At 46.1% G+C, this 12,742-nt stretch overlaps 1 protein-coding gene across 1 annotated transcript in view; it reads right to left on the reverse strand.

The window, feature by feature from the left end:
- Positions 1-12,742, reverse strand: part of MBD5 (methyl-CpG binding domain protein 5) — a 137,646-nt gene that overhangs the window by 68,674 nt on the left and 56,230 nt on the right. The gene's annotated exons all lie outside the window — the stretch shown is intronic.

The raw sequence follows: 12,742 nt of genomic DNA on the forward strand, positions 1-12,742 counted from the left end.
CCATAACACTGCTACTGCACTCTAGTGACTGCCTCGGAAGCACTTTGAGTCCGCCGGGAGAAAAGCGCTATACAAAAAAGGAATAATAATAATTATCATTCACTTTCACAGTAATTTTCTTGGTTTCAGCATCAGAAACACTTCCTACATCTATACAGTGCTGCATATTGGCATGTAGTCCCGCCCTCCCCATGATGCTTAGCCTAGGCTGTTTAGCTATGCAGAAATCTCCTCCCAGAGCATTGTGGGAGACCAGGCATTATTTTCACTGGCTTTGGAATTATCTGAAACAAACATTCTGCTCAGCTGCACCTGACAGGATTAAAGAGGTCTCCACCTGTGATAAACTTTCAGAAAGTAAATCAGGATGACAGATTTTCAAATGGACGAACACTGGCTAATTTATAAATACATGTTAAATAATTAAGCAATTTTATTCATTGTTATTTTCACTACTGTTCCTCTTTAAAGCGGGATTGTCAGACACAGAAATCAAATTCCATTTACCCACTGCTCTGTGTTTATTATGTGGTCTAAATGCAGTCTGCATTGCAAGCATTACTAAATAACCATAAATGTTTCTGCTGTAATGAATCTTATCTCAGACAGCATGACTCTATTCTGATACATTGCCAGGGAGAGGGAAGCTTGTTATCTCCCCTCCGCATTCCTGCTCCTCACTGATTGGCTGAGGTCAGTTCAGTGTGACAGGAGGCTGATGCTGAGAAAGGAAATACAACCCCCCCCCCCCCCCATCTACAGAAGCTGCTGAAATACGATCTATGCTGTGTTCACATGTTTACAAAGCAAGCAAGTTATGACAGTGCAGTTTCTAGGAGTGAAAAAAAAAGAAAGGAAGAAATTTACATCAGGATTGGCTTCAGTCAGAGGCAGTAAAAATGGAAAATGCCTGAAAAAAAGTTTTCTTTTTATTTACTTTATAAGATTAAATTAAATCAAAACGTGGACAGTACAATACATATGTCATGTACTGTAAGTTGAACAAGTATTTATATTTATCTACACTATATATATATATATATATATATATATATATATATATATATATATATATATATATATATATATATATATATATATATATATATATATATATTGTGACGCTGTGTTGTATTTGCAGGTAGGAAACAGGCGTCACACTCCTGAACTTGCAGATTCCAGCTCTTTTATTTACAGCTTGGCTGGCAAACTATAGCAACAAAATCACGAAATAAAACAAAAGGTAACAGAAATCCTAAGCCTGTCTGGCTTCCTAGTCTTCCTCACTATCTGGAAACCTGACTATACTAGTCAAAAGCAAACAAATGCAACAGTCATTTTGGCCTTCTGGCCCACTCACAGTTCAGTAGTCCCAGGAGCACTCTCTCTGTGTGTCCACTCTCAGGCTTAACATCCACAGTCTGACTTAGAGCAGCGAGCGGCCAATTCAAAAGCTATTTATGCTGCAGCTGCTCTCCCAAGAGTACCAGCCAAATCCTGGCCTGGAGGGTGTGGTCAAGTGTCCCATCCTCACACACTTGACTGGCTCCAGACTCCCATTTCAATCAGGTTTTGTTCCGGTTAGATAAAGCTTGCAGCATCACACCTGTCTGAAGCCTTTTAGCCAATTAACCTGCTCTTTGCCTGAATCCAACATGCAGGTATCTGCCATCTGCTGTGACGTGAGCCAGGCAATGGATCACCCTGTCACACACCCCCTCCCTCTGTCTGACCCTGTTGGGGAGGACATTTTGTGCTACTAAACAGTGCGTTCTGGAGAGGGCATCCGCGTTGCCATGAAGTTTCCCAGGCCGATGTTCCACTGAATACTTGAAATCCTGCAGAGATAAAAACCAGCGTGTGATTCTTGCATTCCTGTCTTTGGCCAGAGCCATCCATCTCAATGGCGCATGGTCTGTGACAAGTTTAAATCTTCGCCCCAAAAGATAATAGCGAAGTGCTTCCAGTGCCCACTTGATAGCTAGGCATTCTCGCTCAATCACACTGTAGTTTTGTTCGGCGGGGCTTAGCTTCTTACTTAGATATATCACCGGATGTTCTTCTCCATTGATTTCCTGGGACAGTACAGCTCCCAGTCCCACCTTTGATGCATCAGTCTGGACTATAAACTCCTTGGAGAAATCTGGAGCAAGTAGGACGGGTTCTTCACAAAGAGCTCTCTTCAGCTCAGTGAAAGCTTTTTCAGTGGTTTCAGACCATGTAACTTTGCCTTCGACTGAACCCTTTGTTAGGTCTGTCAGAGGTGCAGCTTTGGTGGCGAAATCAGGAATGAAGCGATGATAATACCCGACTATCCCCAAAAAAGCACGCACTTGCTTCTTAGACTTTGGACGTGGCCAGTCCCGAATTGCTTGAACTTTCTGGCTTTGGGGTTTCACAAGACCTTTACCCACGACATACCCTAGATACTTGGCCTCTTCCAGACCAATTGCACATTTTTTTGCATTGGCTGTCAGGCCTGCCTTCTGGATTGAACTCAGAACAGCTTGAAGCTTGGGGAGATGGCTTTCCCAGTCCTGACTGTATACCACAACATCGTCCAGATATGCTGCAGAAAACTTGTGATGTGGCCTTAGGACTTCGTCCATTAAGCGTTGAAAAGTGGCCGGGGCTCCATGGAGCCCGAAGGGCATCTTCTTATAGTGGAACAGCCCTTCTGGCGTACAAAAGGCTGTCTTTTCTCTGGAGGCCGGATTAAGGGGTATCTGCCAATAACCCCTAGTTAAGTCAAGCGTAGTAATATACCGAGCTGGCCCTAGCCTCTCTATTAGCTCGTCAACTCTGGGCATTGGGTATGCGTCGAACTTAGACACCTCGTTTAAACTTCCGAAAATCGTTACAGAAGCGTAGTGTGCCATCTGGTTTCGGTACGAGCACAATTGGGTTAGACCAATCACTGTGCGACTTTTCAATTATATCGAGCTCAAGCATTCGACATACCTCTTCCTCTACCGCCTTCCTCCGTGCCTCCGGGATACGATATGGTCTTAGTCGTACTCGAACATGTGGATCTGTCTTAATGTCATGATGTATAAGACGAGTACAACCTGGTCGATCTGAAAACACCTCCCTGTTCCTCATCAGAAACTCCTTCACCTCTTGTACTTGGGAGGCAGAGAGGGTCTCTGACCACTTCACCTCGGGGGTCTCTCCCAACTGAGCTACTGGTATTGCAGCTGTTGCTACTATTACTGGATCCTTCCATGCCTTTAACAGATTAATGTGGTACACCTGCTCCTTCTTACGTTTGTCCGGTTGAAGAATTTTGTAATTCACCTCCCCTATTCGCTCCTTTACTTCGTATGGTCCCTGCCACTTGGCTAGAAACTTTCACTCCGTCGTTGGAACCAATACTAGGACTTGATCTCCAGGTTCAAACACCCTGACTCTGGCATTTCTATTATAGACCCTGGCTTGGGCCTCCTGAGCCCGCTGCATATGTTCACGGACGATCGGTAAAACGGCCTGAATGCGATCCTGCATTTTGACCACATGCTCAACGACTGATTGTCGCGTAGGTCGCTCCTCTTCCCAAGTTTCCTTTGCCATATCTAGGAGTCCGCGGGGCTGCCGACCATAAAGTAATTCGAAGGGGGAAAACCCGGTAGAAGACTGGGGCACCTCCCGGATGGCGAACATCAGGGGGGGGAAGGAGACAGTCCCAGTTCCTGCCATCCACATCGACTACTCTCTTTAACATGAACTTCAAGGTCTTATTGAAGCGCTCTACGAGACCGTCTGTTTGTGGGTGGTAAACCGACGTCCTCAGCTGCTTAATTTGAAACAGATTACATAAGCCCTTCATGACTCTTGACATGAATGGGGTCCCTTGGTCCGTTAAGATTTCTTTGGGCACTCCGGTTCGGGTGAACATTTGGAAAAGTTCTTTGGCAATATTTTTTGCTGCTGTATTTCGCATGGGTATTGCCTCCGGGTATCGGGTGGCATAGTCCACAATAACTAGAATATATTGGTGGCCTCGGGCGGACTTGACAAGTGGCCCCACAAAGTCCATTGCAATTCTCTCAAAGGGCACTTCGATAATCGGCAGGGGCACTAGAGGCCCACGATAGTGCGGTGCAGGAGTCGTTAGCTGACATTCCGGGCAAGACTTGCAATAATCCGTGACCTGTGCGTATATACCAGGCCAGAAGAAGCGTTGCAGGATGCGCTGCTGCGTCTTTTCTGCGCCTAAGTGTCCCCCCAAGGGGTTCCGGTGAGCTAAGTCTAGGACTACCTTTCTGTAAGATCGTGGCACTACCAGCTGCTCTACCAAATCACCCTCCACTTTGTTGACTCGGTACAAGAGTTCTCCTTGCACTGAAAAATGTGGGTATCTCTCCCTAGCTCCCTCTGACTGTGGCACTCCCTCAAGTACAGAGACATTTTCCCAGGCTCTCCCGAGGGTAGGATCCTGCACCTGAGCTGACCCAAATTCTTCCCGATGAGAGGACCTATCGAGCAGGGGAGCTTCATCTTCTGCTTCTGAGACCCCTTCAGGCTCTCCTGCAAACACTGCTAGGGGAGAATCAGACAAGTCCTCAGTATCTATATCTACCCTGTGGGCCTCAACTAGTGCCCACGGCGAGTCAAACCCTAAGCCAGAGTCTTTTGGGGAATTTTCTTTGGTCGGCAGAGTCTCTCTCTTCCACAGGCTCTCGAATAGGGGAAAGTCTCGACCGATAATGGTCTCATAAGCCAGGCCTGGTGACACTCCAACGACATGGGAAGCCGATCCATAGCTCGTATCCACGGTAACTACTGCTGTAGGGTAGGGTTTCACATCCCCATGCACACACTGGATATCTACTGGGGGTCCCCTTTTGCATCCGGGGCCTAGTACTGATTCACGGACCAAGGTGATTAGACTGCCTGAATCCAAGAGTGCATGTACAAGCCGCCCATCAATCTGGACTTCAACCAGGTGCAAGTCGGGTGAGGTGACAAAGGCTGGTCTGGCAAACAGTGACACTCTTTGTGTGGTATCGCACTCCATTGGGACGGCTCTTCCTGGGCAATGAGCTGCGATATGACCCCCTTCCCGGCAGTTCCAGCAGACAGGAGGGGTGGGCTCCTTTCTACGCCCAAAGCGTGGGGAAACAGGCTTTTCACTATGCTGGTTTTCCATATGGGGTTCCGGTGCCAGACTTTTCTTCGTGGTTGCACCCAGCAACCGACTCCTTACTTCTCGAACACCAGTATTTTGATCCCGAGCTGAGTAGTCCTCTGCACTCAGGTATTTTTCAACCAGCTCCACCATCTGATCTGCCGACCCTGGGTCTGCTCGACTCACCCACTTCCGCAACCCAGATGGAAGCGACCTTAAGAAGTGGTCCATGGTTACTCTTTCAACAATCTGGGCTGGCGTCAGACTCTCAGGCTGTAACCATTGCCTCACCAGACGGCAAAGGTCATGCATCTGGGAGCGTGGGGAAACGTCTGATGCAAATAGCCACTTGTGCACTCGCTGGGCCCGCAAGGCTGTTGTGACTCCCAAACGAGCAAGGATCTCATTTTTTAGAGTGTCATAATTCTTGGCCGCTTCTGGATCCAGGTCCACGTAGGCCTTCTGGGCATCCCCTGACAGAAAAGGTGCTACTAGGCTGGCCCACTGTTCCGGGGGCCATGCTTCCCTCTGGGCAGTCCGTTCAAAGGTACACAGAAATGCTTCTGCGTCATCTTCTGCAGTCATTTTCATCAATAATCGGCTGGCGCGGGGTATCGGTGAACTCCTGGTATCACCACCCGGACTCTGCTGTGCAAAGTGTTGTACAACCTCGAGTAACAGCTGCCGATCTTTATCAGCTTTCTCAGTTGATGCCGCTAACTGGTCCATAAATATTTTCACAGTCTCTTGATGTTGCTCCTGCTGCCTTTCACTGGCGGCTTGCTGTCGGGCGGCCGCTTCCTGCTGGGACAGCGACAACTGAGTCAGTCGATTCAGTATGTCTTCCATATTGGTGCTTCCTGCTTGACTGGGTGGGACAGACATGTTCACCACGGCCTTCAACCAGGACATATAAAAGGGACTTGTTTGTACTGTCTCTTTAAGACTCAGCCGGATACAAATTTATGCAGCGACCCAAAAAAAAAAAAAAAAAATTTTTTTTTTCTTCTTTACTGTTTGGGGCTCACTGGAAAGATAAACTTCAGACTGCTCATCAGGTTGCACAGCATAAGCCTGCCCGCATCCTCCACCAATTGTGACGCTGTGTTGTATTTGCAGGTAGGAAACAGGCGTCACACTCCTGAACTTGCAGATTCCAGCTCTTTTATTTACAGCTTGGCTGGCAAACTATAGCAACAAAATCACGAAATAAAACAAAAGGTAACAGAAATCCTAAGCCTGTCTGGCTTCCTAGTCTTCCTCAATATCTGGAAACCTGACTATACTAGTCAAAAGCAAACAAATGCAACAGTCATTTTGGCCTTCTGGCCCACTCACAGTTCAGTAGTCCCAGGAGCACTCTCTCTGTGTGTCCACTCTCAGGCTTAACATCCACAGTCTGACTTAGAGCAGCGAGCGGCCAATTCAAAAGCTATTTATGCTGCAGCTGCTCTCCCAAGAGTACCAGCCAAATCCTGGCCTGGAGGGTGTGGTCAAGTGTCCCATCCGCACACACTTGACTGGCTCCAGACTCCCATTTCAATCAGGTTTTGTTCCGGTTAGATAAAGCTTGCAGCATCACACCTGTCTGAAGCCTTTTAGCCAATTAACCTGCTCTTTGCCTGAATCCAACATGCAGGTATCTGCCATCTGCTGTGACGTGAGCCAGGCAATGGATCACCCTGTCACAATATATATATATATATATATATATATATATATATATATATATATATATATATATATATATATATATATATATATATATATATATATATATATATATATATATATATATATATATATATATATATATATATATATATATATATATATATATATATATATATATATACACACGCTTTTTTTCATGGATAGTATGGCTGTCCCTGCAAATTCCCTGGCGAATCCAGACACAGAACATTCTATTCTCCAAAGCAGGTCAATGTGTTTCACCCTGAGTACACGGAGTACATGCACCTATTGCTAAAGTGTAAAACATTCAGACTGGTTATATGCATGACTAGGAAAACATACAGAGCAGTTTGTCTGTTTACAGATCAGTACTGCTCCTTCCAACTTCTGGATTGACAAACTAGAGATAGTCCCACTCTTTAAACACTGTGCCAAGCAGAGATGGTGCTTTCCAACAGGAACGCCAACCTTCCCGCAAGTAAAAAAAACATTACAACAGGTTTTGGGAGCATCATTTTCCCTGTCTGGAATGGCCCAGGAATAGACCAGACAAACGGAAAATCTCTTGATAGGTATGCAGTGCTTAGTGTGTCACTGTGTACCCAATCTTACAGTCTTACAGTAAAGGTGGCCATACTCTAAAGCATACATGTCAAACTCCGGCCCGTGGGCCAAATTTGGCCCTCAGAGCCATTAAATTTGGCCCTCAAGTGCTTTCCCCACTTTGCATTATGTTTGGCCCACTCTATACCACCAGAGATTTAGCTATATTGGAGGTGTTCCACCTGGAACACCTAGAACACCAGGGAAGCCATATTGGGAGGTAGGGAAAACACTAAACACTAGGGAACTATATAGGGGAGGGTGGAGGCCTCTAGACACCAGGGAACTCTATAGGGGAGGGAGGACCTCTAGACAAAACGTAACTGTATAGCAGTTAAGGGGGGGGGAGGGGTCATTAGACACCTGGAAACTTTATAAGGGAGGAAGGTGGCCAGTAGACATTGAGGTTGGCCAGCAACTAGGACTCAGTGTACAATTTCGGCCCCCTTTATATTTGAGTTTGACACCCATGCTCTAAAGCCTGGTACACACCTTCAATAATGATTGGCCAATCACTAACCAATTTTACCACCTCTATGTAGTATGAGGGTCAACAGAATTTAAATACAATGGACAGATTGTGCAATACAATTCAGCATGAAATGTATTAAATATCTGTGGAGCTGCACACTACTTGCCAGGTCCCCCCCCCCCCCATCTATGTGCTCCCCACCCTCCCCGTGCAGAGTGTGGACCGCAGAACTTTTACTCACTTATCACCCAGCGCATGTCTTCTCTCCCGGGGCACCTGTGTCACATGAGACACTAGAGGCAAAACACTAAAGGCACTATAGCATGATTGTTTTGTGACCACTAGAGACCTCTAGCATTTGTCACATGACACAAGCACCGCGGGAGAGGAGACCGTGAGCAGGTCCCGATTGGGATGGAACTACTGTAAACAGACAAGACTTTCCTCTCCTAATTAGCTACTGACTGCAGCACATTACTTTCAAACAATAATGAAGTAAACCTCAGTCTGTTCAGCCGGCTGTCTTATTTGACCAGAGGCGGCTGCAGAGGAAGAAGAGTTTAAGTGTAAATCACGTTGTAGCAAGGCCTGGAATACAGGCTTTGATGGCTTCCACTGCTGCGATGCACAGAGAAGTGGTAATTGGACTAAACTTTGCTTCTTTATAAATTGGGGTTTCAGTGGCTGGAAGCCTCGGGCCAGCTGCAGCCGGCATCTTCCTCTATTTCCTCATCAAAGTATCTTGTATCAGACTGCAAGCCTTCAGAAGGGAAAGAATAAATAGTTTAAATTAGAATTATTCACGAGTGTCAGGGTTCTTCTTCCTGCGGGCGCAGCTACTTCAAGCCAAACTCTGGTTTCGTTCAGATAGAAGCAATCCCTTTAATTCTGAAATTTATACTGTGAGGATTAACTGTAAAATATTATTTCAACCGAATCCGGTTTCGGGACTTAAAAAAACAAAACAAAAAATACAAAACTCATTTGAAAAAAAACAAAAAAACAAATGACACAGCCAGCCCAGAGCGCAGTTTATTTGAGCAATACCGGCAGCAATTTCAATTGATTTTGGGCTAAAATCGGACAGGACAGAAAACCTCTGGCAACGGCGGCTGGTGTTGGATTAGAGGTAGATCAGCGGCCCATAGAGTTGCACTGCAGAGTAGTTTGATTAATTTTCAATAGATTTCATATGCTGAGCATAGCTCCCAACTGTCCCGCTTTTGGAGGGACAGGCCCTCTTTGGGAACCCAATCCCTTTTTCCCTCTTTTAGGACTGATGTACAGTTCTATCTAAATATACGTATTTTTCAATTGAAAAAAATGGTTTTATTGACTACTAGACCCGTTACAATAACGGGCGCTAGGCCTTGGCTGCTACGCCCCTCACAGCCCCCACCCCCCTTCAATGCAACATCGCCCGCACTGTCAGCATGTATGCACACACCCGCTATGTGTACGCGCCCACTACGCATACATGCCCGCACAATACAACAGCCGCAACGCGTGCACTCACCCGCCCCCTGCACCCATCCTCCTGTGCTGTCTAAAGTCCGCCCACGTGCCGCGCATGCGCACTGGCTTAAACGCACAGACACAGGCAGATTATTAGTGACTATAACCTTTATTCCAATCCTTTTTATGAAGAAAAATGATCCAGGATAGAAAGGACCAGTGTGGTTTTAATTATAAAACACAATCCTATACTATAAAACCCCTGTATCCGTGCTTTTGCACTACTGCGCATGTGTAGCACGGGGCGGCTGTTGGGACAGGAGGATGACGGGCTAGGGAGGCGGGCGTGCGTGAACGGCTTTTGAGAAAGTGCGGCAGGGAGTACAGGTGTTGCGGCCAGAGCCTAGCGTCCCTTTTTAACCGGGCTTAGTTTTCTCATAAAATCCTTATGGTATGCTTGACTAGGGGTGTGCTGGAGGCATGGTTAGGGGTGTGGCTTAAGTGTCTCTTATCTCAAAAAGTTGGGGAGGTATGGCTGTGTGTGGTAGGAAACAATCCCTTAGTGATTAGATTCCGATCAGAGAGGGATCGCTCAAGTATGCACATCAGGTGCTCTGACGAATGTCTGGCCATGGTGATCGCATGCTTGTTTCAGGTTTTTGATTTAGATACTGCTGAAGACAAACACCCTCCACATCCCTCTCCCTACAGCACATGTGTCAGACACAAGGCCTGCTGTCCAAATGCTGCCCCTCCTTGGCATTTTATGCGGTCCAGAACTCCAGAACTTCAAATGTGCATTATTGAAAGCAGCCTCCCCCCCCCACGAAATTAGCATGCAGCCCCCTCATTGGATCCAAATGCCCTGATAAAACGTGTACACCTCCCATTGTCCCCCCCCCTCCCCTCCCCTGGCACTTTCCCCACTAAGTAGTGAGTAGTGTAATATTTATATGGTGAATATTAAGCTATTAAACTGCTCCACTGCAATTTGCTGCAAAAGGAGGGAGAAAAGGGTTGGGCAGATCGGATCCAGCCTTCCCCACAGTTGCTGTAGTTACACCACTTTATTTGAGACTGTTCGAAATAATGGTAGAATCTTAATAAGCAAACAATTTAGCCCATGACTTAGACTAAGTTTAAAGCCGCATCTACACGCGTAGATGCGGCCGCGATGCTCCTTATCAATCGAGCCGCAGATGCGGCTCGATTGATAAGATCCGACAGGACGGATCTCCGCACCGCCGATTCCCTGCTCGATCCCCGCGAGGGGACAATGGCAGGGAATCGTGCGGGAGATTAGCGGCGCCGGCGGGGACGAGCGGGCACGAGTGGGGAATCGTATGCGGGGCACGCGGAAGAAGCGATCCGGCGGCTAATCGAGCCACCGGATCGCTGCAATGTCCCTTCGTGTAGATGGGGCTTTAGTTATTGGCCCCTTACATGATGGAGTTCAACACCCTTGTCCTACAGGGTCGCTACTAACAAAGCAGCTGGTGTTCCTTTTGTACTCATTTAACACCAGGGCCCATATGCAATTAACTTTTACTCCTGAGTTTTGTCCTAGGAGATAATTTTTCCATCTTTTATTTAGAATAACTTTCCAGCATTTTGCAATAGCAAAAATACCAAAAAGTAGATGGAAATGTACTATTACAACTATTTTAAGTATTTTCTTGCTTGCTGGTGATTTAAAAGGAATTTTATAAACAAGTCTGAAAATATCACTTAGGAGTAAAAGTGAATTGCATAGAGGCCCAGGTGCTCAACCTACAACCCTGATGTAGCCCTTTAGCACCTGCTAGGCTGCTCCAGCCTGTTTGTCCCTCCCTCATGTGTCCCCTCCCCTTCTGTCTCCCACTCCCCCCCCCCCCCCCCCTCATGTGTCTCCCGTTCCCCAATGTGTAACTAGCAGTATCAGCAACTTAGCCCACCTTATCCAGCGGCGATCGCAGACCCCTTCTCTCCCGCACTGATCCTCTAGTGCCAGCTTCTGCCGATAACGTGATGAGCAGAAGCCAGCACTAGAGGATCAGTACGGGAGAGAAGAGGTATGCGATCGCCACTGGATGAGGTAAGCCAAACTACTGCTCCTGCTAGTTATACACAGGAGTGGGAGGATCCATGGAGAAGATGGCAGATCTCATAGGGATGAGAGGCCAGAGGAGCAGCACCTTGCAGGTAAGTAATGACAGTTACCTCAATCGCACACTACTACAAACCTTCCTTCTGAAAAAAAAAGTAATTCCAGATGCTCAGTTCGTTTTAAATTGGAATTAAACTCTTGCAGAGTACAGAAGGAAAACAGAGAAACGCACCCTGTATGTATTTAGAGAGTTTAGCTTGTTTGCTTCCCCCTCATGTGTCTAATCACAAGTTGTAATTTGATCTCTCCCCTGTGTCACATGACTGCCATGCCAGAGATGGCAGATGAGCTAATTTGAAAGCACAGACTTAACACTATGTCTGCTTACATGAATCAGGAAGTAGAAACAGTGCATATTAATTTCAGAATTTGTATCAGCTGTAACATCGAAATGTTTTTGTTTCAAGTTTATTATGCCGTTGCATATCTTTTAGAGCAGAGAGGAAGTTCTGAGTTCAGGTCCGCTTTAAAATATTTTGAGTATTAAAAGACACCGAAGGTGAGAGTGAGATGGAGGCTGCCATATTCATTTCCTTTTAAACAATACCAGTTGCCTGGCAGCCCTGCTGATCTCTTTGGCTGCAATAGTGTCTGACTCGCACACCTGAAAGCGTGTGGCTAATCTTGTCAGATCTTTTGACAGAAAACTTCTGATCTGCATGCTTGTTTAGGGTCTATGGATACAAGTATTAAAGGCAGAGGATCAGTAGGACTGTCAGGCAACTGGTATTGTTTAAAACTGAACAAATGCGAATTGCATGCGGAACAATGCGTAATGCGAAGTAACTGCAGCAAGCAGTTTTTTTCCTAAATGGACCTGCATGTAAAAAAACCAAACAAAATAAAAACTCAGTAAATGGAACAAAGCAGGCCATACACATACACACTGATTTTTAGCTGCAGATTTGATCACAGTGACAGAATCTGCCAGTTATCTGTGGTGCAATGAGCTGCATCAATTGTAATTTTTAATTCATTCATGGCAAAATGCGTAAATTTTGGTCAACCAAACACGGCAGGAGAACAGTGGTAGAGCGTTGCACTGTGTCAAACAGTGCAACGCTACAGTTCGATAGGTTTTCAATAGATTTTGTGTTGAAATCTATTGAAAATCTTACGCAAAGGATTCAAAACCTCTCTCTCACAACACTTTATACAACAGGTTTAAAAACTGTGAGCTAGCATGCAGATTAAATGCAAAATATATCCAGCTAGGAACTGGGCCTATCACATTCAGCAGGAA

Source organism: Hyperolius riggenbachi, chromosome 7 (assembly GCF_040937935.1).
Source record: "Hyperolius riggenbachi isolate aHypRig1 chromosome 7, aHypRig1.pri, whole genome shotgun sequence".
NCBI classification, from domain to species: Eukaryota; Metazoa; Chordata; class Amphibia; order Anura; family Hyperoliidae; genus Hyperolius; species Hyperolius riggenbachi.